The sequence below is a fragment of the Solanum lycopersicum genome, chromosome 11 (genome assembly GCF_036512215.1).
Source record: "Solanum lycopersicum chromosome 11, SLM_r2.1".
Classification (NCBI taxonomy): domain Eukaryota; kingdom Viridiplantae; phylum Streptophyta; class Magnoliopsida; order Solanales; family Solanaceae; genus Solanum; species Solanum lycopersicum.
In genome coordinates, this window is record NC_090810.1 from 56,842,722 (window position 1) to 56,859,086 (window position 16,365).

Genomic DNA, 16,365 nt, shown 5'->3' on the forward strand with positions numbered 1-16,365 from the left:
ATAGAATCATTAAATTTTGCTCTTTCATTATATTATGTTTTATTAAATCAATTACCTTTTTGTCTAACTCATAATATATCTATCGTCCATGCTAGACACAGTAAATTTCGTTGGTATTGAATTCGATAAAAAAACGTTATTATCTTCGTCTCAATTTTTGTATCATTTTTATCTTTTAGTATGTTTTCAGAAGAATTTCATATTTTTATTTATATTAGAAATAACTTAATTTTGCAATTTCCTTTTATTTTTAACCAAATAATGTATTTTAGACGCATTACTAGAAGTACACATTGTTAGTCCCTAGCAAGTACATCTACATATTTAAATATATCTTAACTTGCATGTACATGATTAATCAAGATATTTATGACAAAAAATATCACCTCTTTTGAGTCTTAACTAATTAAAGATAACTCTATGCTCGAAACTCTAACAGATAAATATATATGTACCACCTTAATATAACATTCGATGAATGTCGATTTAACGTACACTTAGGCATGCACCAATATTGAAAAACATAAATTGATAGCAGACAAATTTTATAACTAAATAGCATAATTCTTTTCAGCGATAAATTATTATAAAATTTTATGAATTTCGAAATAAATACGAGACAAAGTTTTTTTTATATATATATATATTTATATATATATATATATATATATATATATATATATATATATATATATATGAGTTATAATGGCGAATTGTTATCCCGATTATTAAGCCTCTAACAATTTGTTTCCAAAATAAATAACATATTTCACCTTCCAATAATTTATATTAAGTACTAACAAGAATGACTTTTTTGCTTTTCTTATTTATAAATTAAATTAATATATATATATATATATATATATATATGAGTTATAATGACGAATTGTTATCCCGATTATTAAGCCTCTAACAATTTTGTTTCCAAAATAAATAACACATTTCACCTTCCAATAATTTATAATTTATATTAAGTACTAACAAGAATGACTTTTTTGCTTTTCTTATTTATAAATATAAAAATAAAAATCAGATCGATCCCTTATCATAAAAGAAGATGTTTAAATTGAAATTGTTTCAAATGCCATTAAATTACTTTTCTTGCAAAAACAATGTTTTAAATTTATTTTGAAATTTCTAAAAAAAAAAAAGGTAAACGGAATATTTATCCTTTTAATAAAACTTCAAATGAGTATTATAGGGTTTAGTAGGTGAAATTTAACTTTCAAGTTAAGGAAAAGAAAATTAGTCATATTTATTAATTTATTGCAAAAATTTATGTAAAACTATTACTCTCATATACCATTTTCTGCAGATGATTTAAAATCACTTATTTAAACATTTTCCATTTATAAGTAGTCAAATTTACTACTTCCATAATCCTCCATAAACTTTAAAACATATCAATCCAAATGGGTCCTAGATATTTTCTGAAATTAATCAATTTCAATCATAAAAACCACTTTATAGTGAATACACTAAAACAAATAAAAAATTATACACTAATAATAGAATTATCGTTATATTATATTTAGCAATAACAACAAATATGAATATGTATAACTAACACTCTATACAAATGTCGCTGAACAACTTTAGCAACTCTGGATATAATGACATTAGCTCAACTGCTGCTAAATTTTAAAAAAAATCTATTGTCACTAAATATCTTTTTTGTCGCGGTGATCGAGAAAAATATTTGTTATTTACAAAAGGGTAACAAAAAGGTATAAATTGGCTAAAAAAAAAAAAGGCAGGAGAAAACATTGAAGTTACTCCAATGATCTTCACTTTCTGTATGCTTCCTCTTTACTTATTTGTTTTCTCCAAGCTTTGTCTTTTGGTCATGTTGATTATACCACCAAAATAAGCAATCCCTTCCCTTTAAAGTTGCCTAGAATGGGCAAAAGAATATTCAATTTGTACTTAATTGGAACCTTGTAATAAAATGAATTTGCTATAATGAGAAAGCTGTCTATCTATATAGACCCCCTAGTAACAAAAGAGATTGACATAAAATTATTCATGATAGTACTATATAATATCTATATATTAACTAAAGAAAGAAGGTGGAGGCTATTTAATAACAATTTGGACAAGTTGTATTTGCTTTTATTTTCTTCACTTTGTTTTTTCCTATGCACCAATGTTGTAAACAGCAAGTCTAGTATTGATTTCTTTTAATTTGGAGAATTCATGTTTCCCAAAATTTTATTAAAAACAACACTCTATTTTTAATTTATCATAGTGAGGAAAAACTTCTAAAGGTTCTAATTTATCATAGTCAAAGATAAAAATTTAGGTGAAAATGATTATTGATTTGCAATGACTAAGTGATACTCGCTCCAATTTCATTTTAACCATGTTTTAACTCTTTATAAATCTATTTAAAAAATAATAAATATAAGATATAGTTTACTTAAAGATGACATAGTCTTGGTAGACGGAATGCACGATGAAATTGACAATAGGCTCGAAGCTTTAAAACAGGTTCTTAGAGTCTAAAGGTTTTCAAGTTAAGAAAAATAAACACAGTTGCTGGAGTGCAAGTTCAGTGATGTAACAGATGAGGCGGAGGTTAGATGTAAAGATTGATGGCCAAGTCATATCGCAAGAGAGAAATCCAAAATATCTTGAGTCCGTAATCCAAGAAAATGAAAAGATTGATGATGAAGACGACACACATCGTATTGGAATGGGGTGGGAGAATGGAGGCTCTGTGCGATAAGAATGTGTCGTCAAGACTAAATGAATTACTTCCACAACAAATTGAGTGGCCCAGTGTTCTAAAAAAACATTTTTGAGGCGAGTCTCGGGGCAGGGCGTATCAAAAACGCTTGGGGCGTAGCGTAAATGCAAGACGTAGATCCATAAGGCGTAAGTCCTAAAATTTGAGATGTAAGCCCGGAGCATAAAAACATAAGTCGTGGGAGTAAAAACATACGCCGAGACATTTTTAATTTATATTTTGAAACTTTTTTTTGCTTTAAATCATATTTTTACTATTTGTGTAATGATATTTCTCAAATAGTAATTATAATATTTTTTTTCTTTATTATTGATAATCAATACTTATTCAAATAAAAATTACAATTCATTGAAAGATTTACTTTTGCTTATTTTATTAGTAATAAAACTATAAAAATGAATATACATGAGACTACACCCCATAGATCCATGGGACTTACGCCCCGTGTCTCGGGGCTTACGCCTCTTTCTATACTATATAATTTGCATCGGCTCACGTCCCCCCCTTTTAAAACACTGGGTTGGCCTATAGAGTGGTGGTTAGACCAAAATGTTGTATTGGTCAATCAAGAACGTCCACGTCCAAAATATGAATTTAACATAAATGAGAATGTTCAAATGGATGTGTGAAGATACTTAAAGAGAATATAATTAAGAACGAAGTTAAATGGGGCAAGGTAGAGTAGCCTCTGTAACACACAAGATGAGGGAAGTGATGGCGCCAATTTGGATATGTGAGAGGTTGAATTATAGGACTTAGGAGAGGTAGAGGTAGACTAAAAAAGATTTAGAAGGGGTGATAAGGTAGTTACTGAAACAACTTCAACTCACTAAGCATATGAACATATATAGGACATTAGTAGATGACCGTGATTGTTCGTTAGGTGGGAGAGGCAGGAGGTTTGCACGTACCCTCTTTTTCTTATTAGTAATAGTATTCGTGTTTGCGTAGCTTCATTTTGCTTTGCGTCTTAAAATTTTGTTGTCATTTTTTCTTCTTGCAACCATTTATTGAATAAAATCTATTTTGAAATATTACATAAGAATAGGAGTAAAGTTTATTGTTTACTCTGGATTTAGGCGTGTAGAACTTTAAAACGTATCACTAGGATTTAAGATATGCTTAATTACTTACATACCTTGTATTTATTCTGTATTTTGCCAATATGAAACTCTTATCCTAACTAGCTAGGGTGTAACATACACACACTTATGGACTTAGCACCCTCGCTGAGTTAAATATCATCATATGAAATATGTCTTGACTCAGTATTGAGGTGCACCTCAATTTTCTAGGAATTTATGTAAATTTAGTTGAACTTTGATCCACCATTGACAATGTTAATAAAAGTGTGACCTTGATACCATTTGTAACATTCAGTTCACCAGGGGTATTGTCCCATTCGGACCTAGACCTAGGTAGATTTAAAATATGTCACCATGTGTAAGGTAAGCTTACTTATATACCTAGCATCTCTTCTATGTTTTGTCAATAAGGGACTCTTATTCTAAGCTAGGATGTCACATTATTCTCTTATACTCCATTTATGAAATTATACTAGGTATAATATTATTTTGTACAATGTATAATTTATTAAATTATCCCTACTTGATGGATATTTTTTTAGAATCGAGCAAAAGTGAAAATAACTATTTCTTTAACGTTTAAGGGTAAAGTTGAAAACACTTATCCATTTTAGTCTTGAATTTCTTAAGTAACTATTACTTTTAAATAATTTTTAGACTAATTAAAACGACAATTAAAATGGAACGAGAAGAATAACAATTTTTCAAAAATGCATGCCATGCATTGGGTGAATTTGATTTTCAACTATTAGAAGATAGAAAGATTCTTCCTCTTAACTTAGGAAATATTATGTAGTTAACAAACTTATACTACTTAATTACTCATTATAGTTATAGTTTGCTATAATTATCACTCACGACTAACATTATATATTAATTATGTGGTCTGACTTCGAGTTTGTATAATTAACCACATTTATATCTGTATAATTCGCCAAAATATACAAATATATATAATACTTCATCTGTCCCATTTTATGTGGCACTTTCCGTTCTTTGAGAGTTAAATAGTTTAACTTTTAACAGACATTTGTGTATGGGATATTCAATTTTTTTGAGATGAACTTATATATTTGTAAACTATGTAAAGAGTTCTACAAGTCACAATAAGTGATAATTCAAAATGTTAAAAGTGTCTATGAAAAAATTATTGGCAAAGATAGACTTATTTGAATCTCGAAATGTGAAAAAGTGTCACATAAAATAGGACGGAGGGAGTATACAATTATCTAATCAATATACATATATAATTCACCTCGCTCGCCTCTCTCCTACCTCTCTCGCTCGCCTCTCTCCTACCTCTCTCAATCCAACTCGCCTCCCCTCTCTCCCAATCTCTTTTTTTTTTTTAATACAAATACATATGGAGAGTAATTGATCTATTAGTGTCTATACGTGAAAAATCCCCTTTTAAAATTAGAAGTTACAACATGTAAGAATGAAAATGCAATGATGAAGATGTACATATACTCCTAAATTAGTATGAATTCATGGGCCACAAAAAAGGGATTCAGCCATATAATAGCTGCTAGGCCCCAATTGGAGGTTTAGCCTATTTTTGTCTATGGGCTGAACCAGTGGGTTGGCAACAAGAGGCCCATATATTTCTTACACAAAAAATAGCCACTTAAAGATATAAGTTATTCATGTAAGTTATACGTTATTTATTGTGGAAAATGCACAAGTACCCCTTCAACCGATGTCCGAAATTACGGAAACACACTTATATTATACTAAGGTCCTATTACCCTCCTGTACTTATTTTATAAGTAATTTTCTACCCCTTTTTGGCCTACGTGACACTAGCTTGAAAAAAAAGTCAACAAACGTTGGGCCCACAAGATAGTGTCACTGTAACGACCTGTTAGTCGTTTTGAGCAGTAGAGTTTATTTTCTGGTAATAACTGTCTGAGTCGACGGATCCCACGACGGACCGTCATGGGCACGACGGACCGCCGAGGGTGTCTCGTTCCAAAACACTTAGAATTCTAAAAAATTGGGTACTGAGAACAACTCTTTGAACTTCGCGACAGAAGAGCAGGACGGACCGTCGTAGGCACGACAGACCGTCACAGGGTCTTAAATAAAAATTGAGTCTCTGAACTCTGTGACGACTCAGCAGGACGGACCGTCGCAGGCACGACGGCCCGTCACAGACTGCGTAACCCTGACTGGGTCGGATTTCTGTTAAAAGTTTAAGGGGCGTTTTGGACTATTCCTGCTTATAATTATAAAGTTAGGGGTTTAATGTTAATAATTCAATTATTTGGGGATTAAAGGAGACAACCTTGGATTAATTAGTGGGTTACTTTTACCATCTTTTATACTTAATTATATGGTAATTAGAGTAAAAGAAAAAAGAGTTTGAATAAGGAAAGAGACAGAAAGAGAGGGAGAATGATCGAGAGAAGAGAGAAACGAAGAAGAAAGCAAAGGTTTTGGGGGATAGCTTGCTTGATCACGAATTCTTCGGTGGAGGTAGGTTATGGTTTATGCTATTTCATCGTAAACTCTTAATAGCGAATGATATGTATTGGGTAGTATTGTAAACCCTTCTATATGCTTAATTGTGTGCTTGCATGATGTGATTATATAATTATGATAAAATAAGCATGATGAGGCTGGTGAATCTTAAACCTTTAAAAAATTTCTTTGTTAATGATGATGCCTCGGTATAAAAGAAGGCTGGATGAACTAAAAGAATGAGGTTAATGGATCGGGTGTCACGAACTGGCACGTAGTATTAGGGGATCGGGTGTCACTTCCGGCACCAGGATAGTATTAATGGATCGGGTGTCACGTTCCGGCACCAGGATAGTATTAATGGATCGGGTGTCTTCCGGCACCAGGATAGTATTAATGGATCGGGTGTCACGTTCCGGCACCGGGATAATATTATTGGATCGGGTGTCACGTTCCGACACCAGGATAGTATTAATGGATCGGGTGTCACGTTCCGACACCAGGATAGTATGAGGAGGATCGGAGTGTCACGTTCCGACACCAGGATAGTAAAGAGAATGAATCTTGAATTATGTTAATATATTCAAATTAATGAACCTATTTCCCAAATGAGTATGGTATGGAGGCTTGAGTCCTCATGGGTGTACTTGGCGTTATTATCAATGATTCTTGTACTTGTTGCCGCTACCTGTTGAGTACTGTAGTTGATTTTATGATATTATTTGATATATATTGCTTTCTATTTTGAGTTGGCCGATGATATCTACTCAGTACTCGTGTTTTGTACTGACCCCTACTTGTATGTTTTCTCCTTGTTATTTGTGGACAGCAAACGTACCGTCGTCTTCAACTCAACCGCAACTCTAGCCAGTCTTCATCACGTCAGATTTCAGGGTGAGCTATTGTTTCTAGCTTGGACTGGATCTTCTTCTTCACGTCTTGATGCCTTGAAGTTCTGGCATGGACTAGCTGTTTAGTTATTTTAGCTTCTTAGATACTCTTAGATTTAGTAAGTTGAGGATAAATGTTCTTGTGGTGATGACTTCCAGATTTTGGGGAATGATAAGTATTGAATTTTAGAAGTTATTAATTGATTTCGTTAATGAGTTTTAAGTCTTCCGCATTATATTCTGTTTATTATGCTTGAAACGTTGGGGTTTAGATTGGTTGGTTCGCTCACATAGGAGGGTAAGTGTGGGTGCCACTCACGGCTCGTTTTGGGTCGCGACAGTCACATAGCCAAAAAGTGGTAGAAAATTATTAATAAAATAAGTTCAGGGGGGGTAATTAGTATAGTATAAGTGTGTCTTTGAGATTTCGGACATAGGTTGAGGGGGTATTTGTGCATTATCCCTTTATTGTACAATAAGTATTCAGTGGCACATCTTGTTGTCCTATAAGGATCTTAGATTCAATGACAATTAATTAATATCTATAAAAGTTTTACTCTCTCTGTCCACTTTTATTTGTTTCGTTGTGTTTTTTCTAAAGTCAATTTGACTAATTCGATTTAAAGTTAAATTAGATTACGTTAATTCGATATTTTATTTTTTTTGAAAAAGATTAAATATCCAAAAAATATACGAAAAATACTATAGATTGTAATTTCTTGCATATCAATATGATGAAAATATACATCGTAAAATATTGATAAAAAATCTTATAGTTTGACACTAAAAAAGGAAACTATAACAATTACTTATGGACGGAGGGAATACTACTCTTTATTAATGTACATATATAGTGCCGCTAAAAATTATTTTAGCTAGAGAAATCATTCAATATTGTATGTATATATATATATATATATATATATATATATATACTAGTTCTCGAACACGTACGTTGCACGTGTATCTCATGTTATTTAATACCAAACATTTCAAATGATATAATTATTTTAGAATAATTGATGCATTATACAATATTTAAAGGATAAAAATGATGTTTCTGGTAAACATTCAACTAAGGTTGCAACTGCAAAGATCAATAGAATTTGAAGAATTTCTGATTGTATTGATAAAAAAATTTTATTTTAATCATGTGAAATACACTATATTTATTGGTAAAAAAAAAGATTACTACTTCAATTATATGATTTGTCAAGATTGTCAAATATCTAACACTATATTTCCATACAAATGAAATAAGTTAATTAAACAAAGTAATATATCAATAAGAAAAAAAATGACCAATGAATAAAAGATTACATAAGAACTATAAGATGTGAAAAATATAAAGTGTAATGGACTAATATTTTCTATTTAACTTATAAAGAGAGAATTATGTGTATGAAAGGTATTTAATTGTAGAAGCTAAAAAGTTAAGCAATTAAAGTCATTAAAAAGTGAAAATAATAAATTGTGACATCTAACCATGTATTCTCTTCAATTAAATATTGATATTGTATGAATCTCTCCATATGCTCTAACCTCTCTCTTCTTATGCTCTAATGTTAAGTTTTTTTAATCTAAAACGGTAATTGTTTAAGTGCTCAAAATTCAGCAATTAAGAAGAAAAATTGTGAATGCAACTCAATGATAATGGCAAAAGGAATACTCATAAATGCACTTTGTGGTATGTAAAAAGTTTTCTGTTATGGAACTTAAATTACTATTTAATAATAATAATAATAATAATAATAATATGGTATTATTGTAGTAACTCAACTATATAGGGTTATTTTGATATTTCAACTTTCCAACTTTTTTGTTCCACTTATAATAATATATAATATGCTCTCTATATATATGTGGTATACTTGAATACCACTATATGAAAACAAAAAAAATGAACCTATTCCTCCTCTCTTTGGCAACCACTTTTGCTATAATCATCAACTTTTTATTCATATATTTCTTTTCCAAGCCTAAACAAAAAATAATTTTACCTCCACCAGGTTCATTTGGTTGGCCTATTATTGGAGAAACCATTCAATTTCTTGTATCACTTCACTATGGATTAGTCCATGAATTTGTTCAAGAAAGAACCAAAAAATACAACTCTAATATATTCAAAACCTCATTACTTGGCCAAAAAGTTGTTATTTTTTCAGGTCCATCAACTAACAAATTCATATTCACTAAAGGTAATAAACTTTTTAGTGGTTGGAGACCTAATTCTGTTCAAAAACTTTTCCCTTCAACATCATTTGTACCTATAGAACATCACACTAAAAGAGCCAAAAGTGTCATTACTTATTTTTTGAACTCACAAAATGTTGAAACACTTATTAGTACTATAGACTATATGTCACATACACAGTTGGAAAATCATTGGAAAGGGAATAATGAAGTAATAGTGTGTGATTTAGTGAAATTTTTTATATTCTCCCTTTCAATTAGAACATTTATAGGTATCGAAGAATCGAATAATAATATTTATGAGAAATTCACTACAACAAAAGTGACCGTTAACGGCATTTAATTCTTAATTGCCGCTAAATATGTATTTTTAGCGGCAATTGTACTCTTTGTACATTGGTTCTAATGACGCTTAACTAATGTCGGTAAAGAGTTTAGCACTCTTTATTAGTGTCAATATTTAATACAGCTAAAAGTTATTTTTGTTGTAGTGATTCAAGAATTTTTTAAGAGGTCTTTTGGTAATGGACATAAATTTACCGGGCACAACATTTTATAAGGCAATGAAAGCTGGGAATGAATTAAGAAAAGAAGAGAAAAATTACTAGAGATTAATTCAAATTTGGGAAATGTTTGTTATAATTATGTGTTAACACAATTGATTATTGAACAAGATGAAGATGGAAATTATTTGGATTTATTGTTGGTAGTTATGAAACTACTGCTACAACTATTACATTGACAATGAAGTACCTTAAACAAAACCCTCAATTCTTCAATGAAATAATGGAAGGTATTTTTTTCTCTTTTTTTTAAAATATTTTTTTTGGTCTTTTCATATTAAATTTGTTATAAAAAAAAAAGTGGATTATTTGTGTTTGAATATATATTGACAAAATCTTTTGAATTATTGTAAATTTCAACTTAATAAAATGACAGAGCAAAATGAGATATCAACGCAAATGATTCCAAGAAAAGAACTATGTTGGAATGACATTAAAAAAATGAAAAAACTTGGAACTTTGTGAATGAAGTATTAAGAAATACACCAATTGTTCAAGGTGTTTTTAGAGAGGCTATAGAGGATTTCACTTATGAAGATTTCCACATACCAAAAGGATGGAAGGTATGTATATTTTCTCTCACTTTTTAAAAAAATATGTCATGTATCGAATTTCAGAAAAGGCTCATTTATATCACCCGTTAAAAGTTTGACTTATCTATGTTATTTTCGTTTGAGAAAAGGCTCATCCATGTTATTACTTGTGAACTAAAAATATTGCAAAACCATTTTCACACGTGCTCAATTATGATTCGGCCATGTGATTAATTAAATTATTTTTTTAAAAAAAAAATAAGGCTCAAAATAATTGAACTTCGAGAAAATACTCATTATGTCACATGTTAAAATTTTAGCTCATCTACGTCATTTCAGTTAGCAAATAATGGCATATTAAGTCTTTTCTCAAACGAAAATGACACAGATGAATTAAACTTTTAACTGATAGCATAGATAAACTTTTTTCATCAAAATTTTATGGCATTACAATATAAATAAAATACTCCATCAAAAAATAATTTTGCAGATATATTTGATTTTTGGAGCTACACAAAAAATGGTGAATATTTTCCAAATCCTACAAAGTTTGATCCATCAAGATTTGAAGGAAATGAAGTAGTTCCTTATACATCAATTTCTTCATCATGTACTTTAAAAAATTTAAGTTGGAGGCTAAGGTTCCTTTAGAAAAAAATATGTACCCCTTTTTTCTACTAGCCATCCCAACATATGGATATTTTGTTACCCTTTCTACTCTTTAAGCTTTGTTACATGAAAAAAAAATATATGACAAAAGATGTAACCTAGTTAATATATACTCTTTCATTTTAATTTGTTTAATAGTAGTTGATATGGAAATTTTCATAAAATAAAAGACATTTTTGAATTTTTGGTCTTATATCAGCAAAATTATGTTAATTGTATCAAAATGCTCTTTAATTTTGTGGTCTTAAACATATCAGGTGAAAAGTTGGTATTATAAAGAGACACTACACAAAAAATGATCTTTTTAATTACTGCTTTGTACTCCGTCCGTCCACTTTTATTTGTTATGTTGCGTTTTTCGAAAGTCAATTTGATTAATTTTTAAAGTTAAATTAGATTATATTAATTTGATTTTTACACAAAAATTTTAGATATTTAATACGAAAAGTACTATAAATTGCAATATTTTGCATATCAATATGATGAAAAAATATATCTTAACATATTAGTCAAAATTCTGATAATTTGACTCTAAAAATAGAAATCACGAAAATTAAAAGTAGATTGAAAGAGTATGTCTTTTTGCTACTAAAATATGTTTTTATTGCAGTGAGATGCTAAAAAGGAAAGAACTATTATTTTCTAAATAGATTAAAAAAATAATAGATCAAATAAATTGAAATGGTGAGAGTACCTTTAGTCTATTTTTCATCTTTATCATTAGAACTAGAAGTCCAAAGGCATGTGGCAATTTCTTTGTTGTTAATGTTGATTCTTCAAATCTAAAGGAATAATTAATTACTTTTACAAAAACATTAATAAAGATATAAATGTTAACAATAAAACTTTCGGGGGTGATATAGCTACTAAGGAACATAATCAAGACATATAGTATGATATAGGGGTGCATATCGGTCGGTTCGGTTCAGTTTTGAACATTATCGGTTTTTCTTATCGGTTATCGATTTGTAGACTAGCTAAACCGTTAAAGAACCATTAAGTTATCGGTTAATCGGTTATTGGTTAATCAGTTATCGACCCTTATCAGTTCGGTTATCGGGTTAACCGTTAACATATCACACATTTTTTAAAAATAAAAATCACATGAGAACAGACAAAAGGTCCTGCAACGGTGCAACTAAAGTGACAGCATACTAATTACTAAAGCATACTAAAGTGACAGAATACTAGCAAACACTTACACTGCCTTTCTTTTACTTGCTAAAGCACAAAGTCACACAGACACACACTAAAACACAAACAAAACAGTACATGATTCAATATTCATCACAACCTTTTTATACATGAGACAAGTCCTTGAAACTGAAAGATCACAAAATGAGTTCACACTTCACAGTAAGGCTATCACTATTAGTAATTCAGTATGCATTTATGCTCAGTGCTCACCCAACTCTCAACAGTCAGCACAACACAACATTTTCTACTAGAAAACACTCGACACAACAGTCAACATCCCCAACAGCTCACACAGGCGCAACAAAAATTCAAAATAGCAGTCACACAAACTGAAAATTTAGTCCAAACATAGTACTAATATTTCACATTCAAGTAAACAAAATAATAGCTAGTAATCAATTCTTGCAAGTTAACGATTCTGGTTTCTTGTTTCCAAACAACGTTTAACATGATTTCTTAAGGAGGCAGTTCCATTATAGTGCGAATGGTAATAAGCAACACGACCACAATGAATACATTTCACTGTCCACGATCCATCTTCTTTTTCTTCAAGCTTTTCATAGTGATTCCAAATAGGTGATCGAGCATTAGAACCATGAAGTTGAGGCATGATGAAATCTGATGAACAAAGAAACAGAGAAAGCATTAGATATTTTAATGATTAAAATGAAAGATTAGTCAAGATAAAGTGATAAACTGATACTGAATACCAAATTCTACTGGGAGCTTTGCACAAATATTTGTATCAACCATAATATAACATACTCAGTACTCATTAGTCACTAGTCATCAGAAAAGAGAAGTCAATCATAAATCATGCATAAACACAAGATAATAAATAACACATGTATGATGTAATATAAGAGACCACCTCAATAGTAAGACATCTACCTTCCTTTTCCTTTAGTAGAGTTAGTGAAGGAAACCTCCAATTTTACATGTCATCAATGCAAAGTTCGTTTCCAAGTTTTGCCAAATCTAAAGACAAATATAACAAGTCAAGGCTCAAGACTTAAAAAATAAAAATATAGAATAAACTATTCACAATTTTACATCAATGAGGTTCTTTTTTTACCTTCTTCAAGTTGCTCAAGAAAATCTAAATCTTCCTCAATACTTATGGGTTGTGGCTCACTTCGAAGCCAATCTTGAAGGCACACTAGAGCTTCTACCAATTTAAGAGTTAATGAACTCCTAAACGAATCAAATATGCATCCTCCTGTACTAAAAGCACATTCAGACGCCACACTTGAAACGGGAATAGACAACACATCTCGAGCCATCTCAGAAAGAATTGGAAATCTAGGGGAGTTAACTTTCCATCAAAGCAATACATCAAAATCTGATTTTCCAACTTCAATTTCTTCATCAAGATACTTAACTAATTCTGACTTTGAACTTGCTCCTCCTTTTTCAGATGTATGTTTTTGTAATTCCTCAAAAAAATTTCCAAATTCTCCTCCAGACCTTGAATCAACAGACCTTGAATCAGAAGTATCCACCTCAGTTGAAGAAAATGGGCCATTTTTATCAGAATCAATAGGCTTTCTATACTCATTAAACAAAGATTCCATGTATGTTCGCACACCGATTTCTAAAGCAGCCCCTTTTTCTCCAAACATCTTCCTAAGTGCAAAGCCAAGAGTGATAAATTTGTGACGAGGATCCAAAACACATGGTATAAAAACCATTTTATTCATTTTTTCAGTATCACCCCAATATTTATCAAATTTCTCCTTCATATTTTCCGCCATTTTAGCCAAAACATGATCTTCATTTGATATCAATTGATTCAAGTAAACACCAACTTGACAAATTTCAAGAAAATGAAGATTTGATGTAACATATCGTGATCCAGATTTCTTCAAAGTAAGATTAAAAAACATTTCAAGAAATTTTGTGATTCGCTTTACGCCCTCCCAATCACTACTAAAAAGTGTACCTATAGAATTTTTATCCACCATATCAACAAACTTAAGATGTAGTGTCAAGCCAATATCACGATCGGCGTACTCTACAATTGCACCTTCATATTCAATTACCCGCTTCAACATCATGAAGGTTGAATTCCACCTTGTAGGAACATCCAAGAATAAAGACTTTTTAGCAAGATTTTCATCTTCACAACATTCTTGAAACTTTTTCCACCTAGCAGGAGATTGTCTGATGTATCTCACTGCTTGCCTAACTCATTCAATAGATACATTTGCTTCTTTTGTACCGTCTTGAACAATAAGATTTACAATATGAGCCATACACCTTATATGAAGGTGACTACCACCCATTAGGTTGGTCCCCCATTTAGTTAATTGCTTAGACAACTCAGTTATTGCCACACTATTTGAACCAGCATTATCAACTGTAACAGTGAAAATGTGATGCAATCCCCACTCATGTAAGCACTTACTAATAGACTTTCCAAGATCTTCACCTCTATGACTAGTGATTGGACAAAAATTGATAAAATTCTTTTATGCAAAGTCCAATTTTTATCAATCCAATGAGCAGTAATGACCATATAATTAATTCTTTGGATGGAAGTCCAAGTATCAGTGGTTAAAGACACCCTTTGTTTTGTTCCCTTAAAAACAGCCATCAACTTATGTTTTTCTTCATCAAAAAGATTAAAACAATCACGAGTCACAGTGGTACGAGAAGGAATGTGGAAACAAGGTTGTGCTACTTTCATAAATTGTTTAAAACCTTCTTTTCAACAAATCTAAAAGGAAGTTCATCAATAATAACCATACGACACAAGGCCTTTCTACACTCTTCCTGATCAAATTTCCATGGAACAACAACTACATCGCCCTTGTTACCACCTATCATTGGTTGAAATGTTAATCTTGATTGTCTAATATCAATGTTATAAGGCATCATAGGGCATTTGGATATATGAGTAAGCATTGACGTCGTACCATGTTCTTTTGTATCAGCAAAATACTCTTTCTTACAGTAGTTGCAAACACCCTTTTCATTTCCATCAGAATCAGTTTTACGAGAAAAATGATCCCACGCACGAGATCTTTTTTTCGTCCCTTTCTTTACTTGAGACTCAACAATTTGACTTTGATCTATTGCATTTGAATTAGAATCTCCACTTTCACCAACAACCTTATCAGTTATGACATTTTCAGCCATGATACTTTCACCAAAAATTGCGAAAAGATATGCCATAATCGTTTATTGAACTATTTTTTATAAGATCTAAATGAAGCAATGAATTATTGAAGCCTTGAAAGAACTAAAAAATGATTAAGTAGCTTTATTCAAGCAAAAAATACCAGAGAAAACTTACACCAAATACCAGCAAAATTATTTGAAAATTGGAGAGGAGCAGATAAAGGATTTATGTCGACATTACAGCAAATTAATAGTAGGGTACTCAGACGACTCGTAGCACCCAACAAGTCATTGTTAGTCGTTACCTTGTGAGACGTGAGTTCCGTCCTCGCCTGAGTGACTAGAGAGTAGTTGTCGCCTCGCCGGACGCCTGAGTTACTCGTTGGTTAGTCGTCGCCGACTTGCCTCACCGGAGTTTGGAAATTGGAGAAACTTTGGAGACTGGAGAGAGCGGCGGAAACTGAGAAGTCAGAAGAAGATCATGAAATGATGATAAATGGAACGAAATCAACGAATACAGAAATTAAAGCTTGACTCTTAAGGACTGAGATGTCATTGTTAGTCGTTACCTTGTGAGTCGTGAGACGTGAGTTCCGTCCTCGCCTGAGTGACTAGAGAGTAGTTGTCGCCTCGTCGGACACCTGAGTTACTCGTTGGTTAGTCGTCGCCGACTCGCCTCACCGGAGTTTGGAAATTGGAGACTGGAGACTGGAGAGAGCGGCGGAAAATTGAGAAGAAGCAGAAGGGCGAAGGTTTCTACTTTGTAACCTAATTGTGAATTAGAAAATTAGAAAATTTAGGGGGAAATAGTCGGGTAATCGGGTTACCTGGGATATTTCCTTCCCAAACCCGTCACCTGAACCGTTAATCTAATTAAAAAAGTTAGTGAACCGGTCCCCG

General features: G+C 31.5%; 1 pseudogene; it reads left to right on the plus strand.

Moving 5' to 3' along the window:
* The first annotated feature begins 9,087 nt into the window (after positions 1-9,087).
* Positions 9,088-11,201, plus strand: LOC101262890 (beta-amyrin 28-monooxygenase-like; annotated as a pseudogene).
* The last annotated feature ends 5,164 nt before the right edge of the window (positions 11,202-16,365 follow it).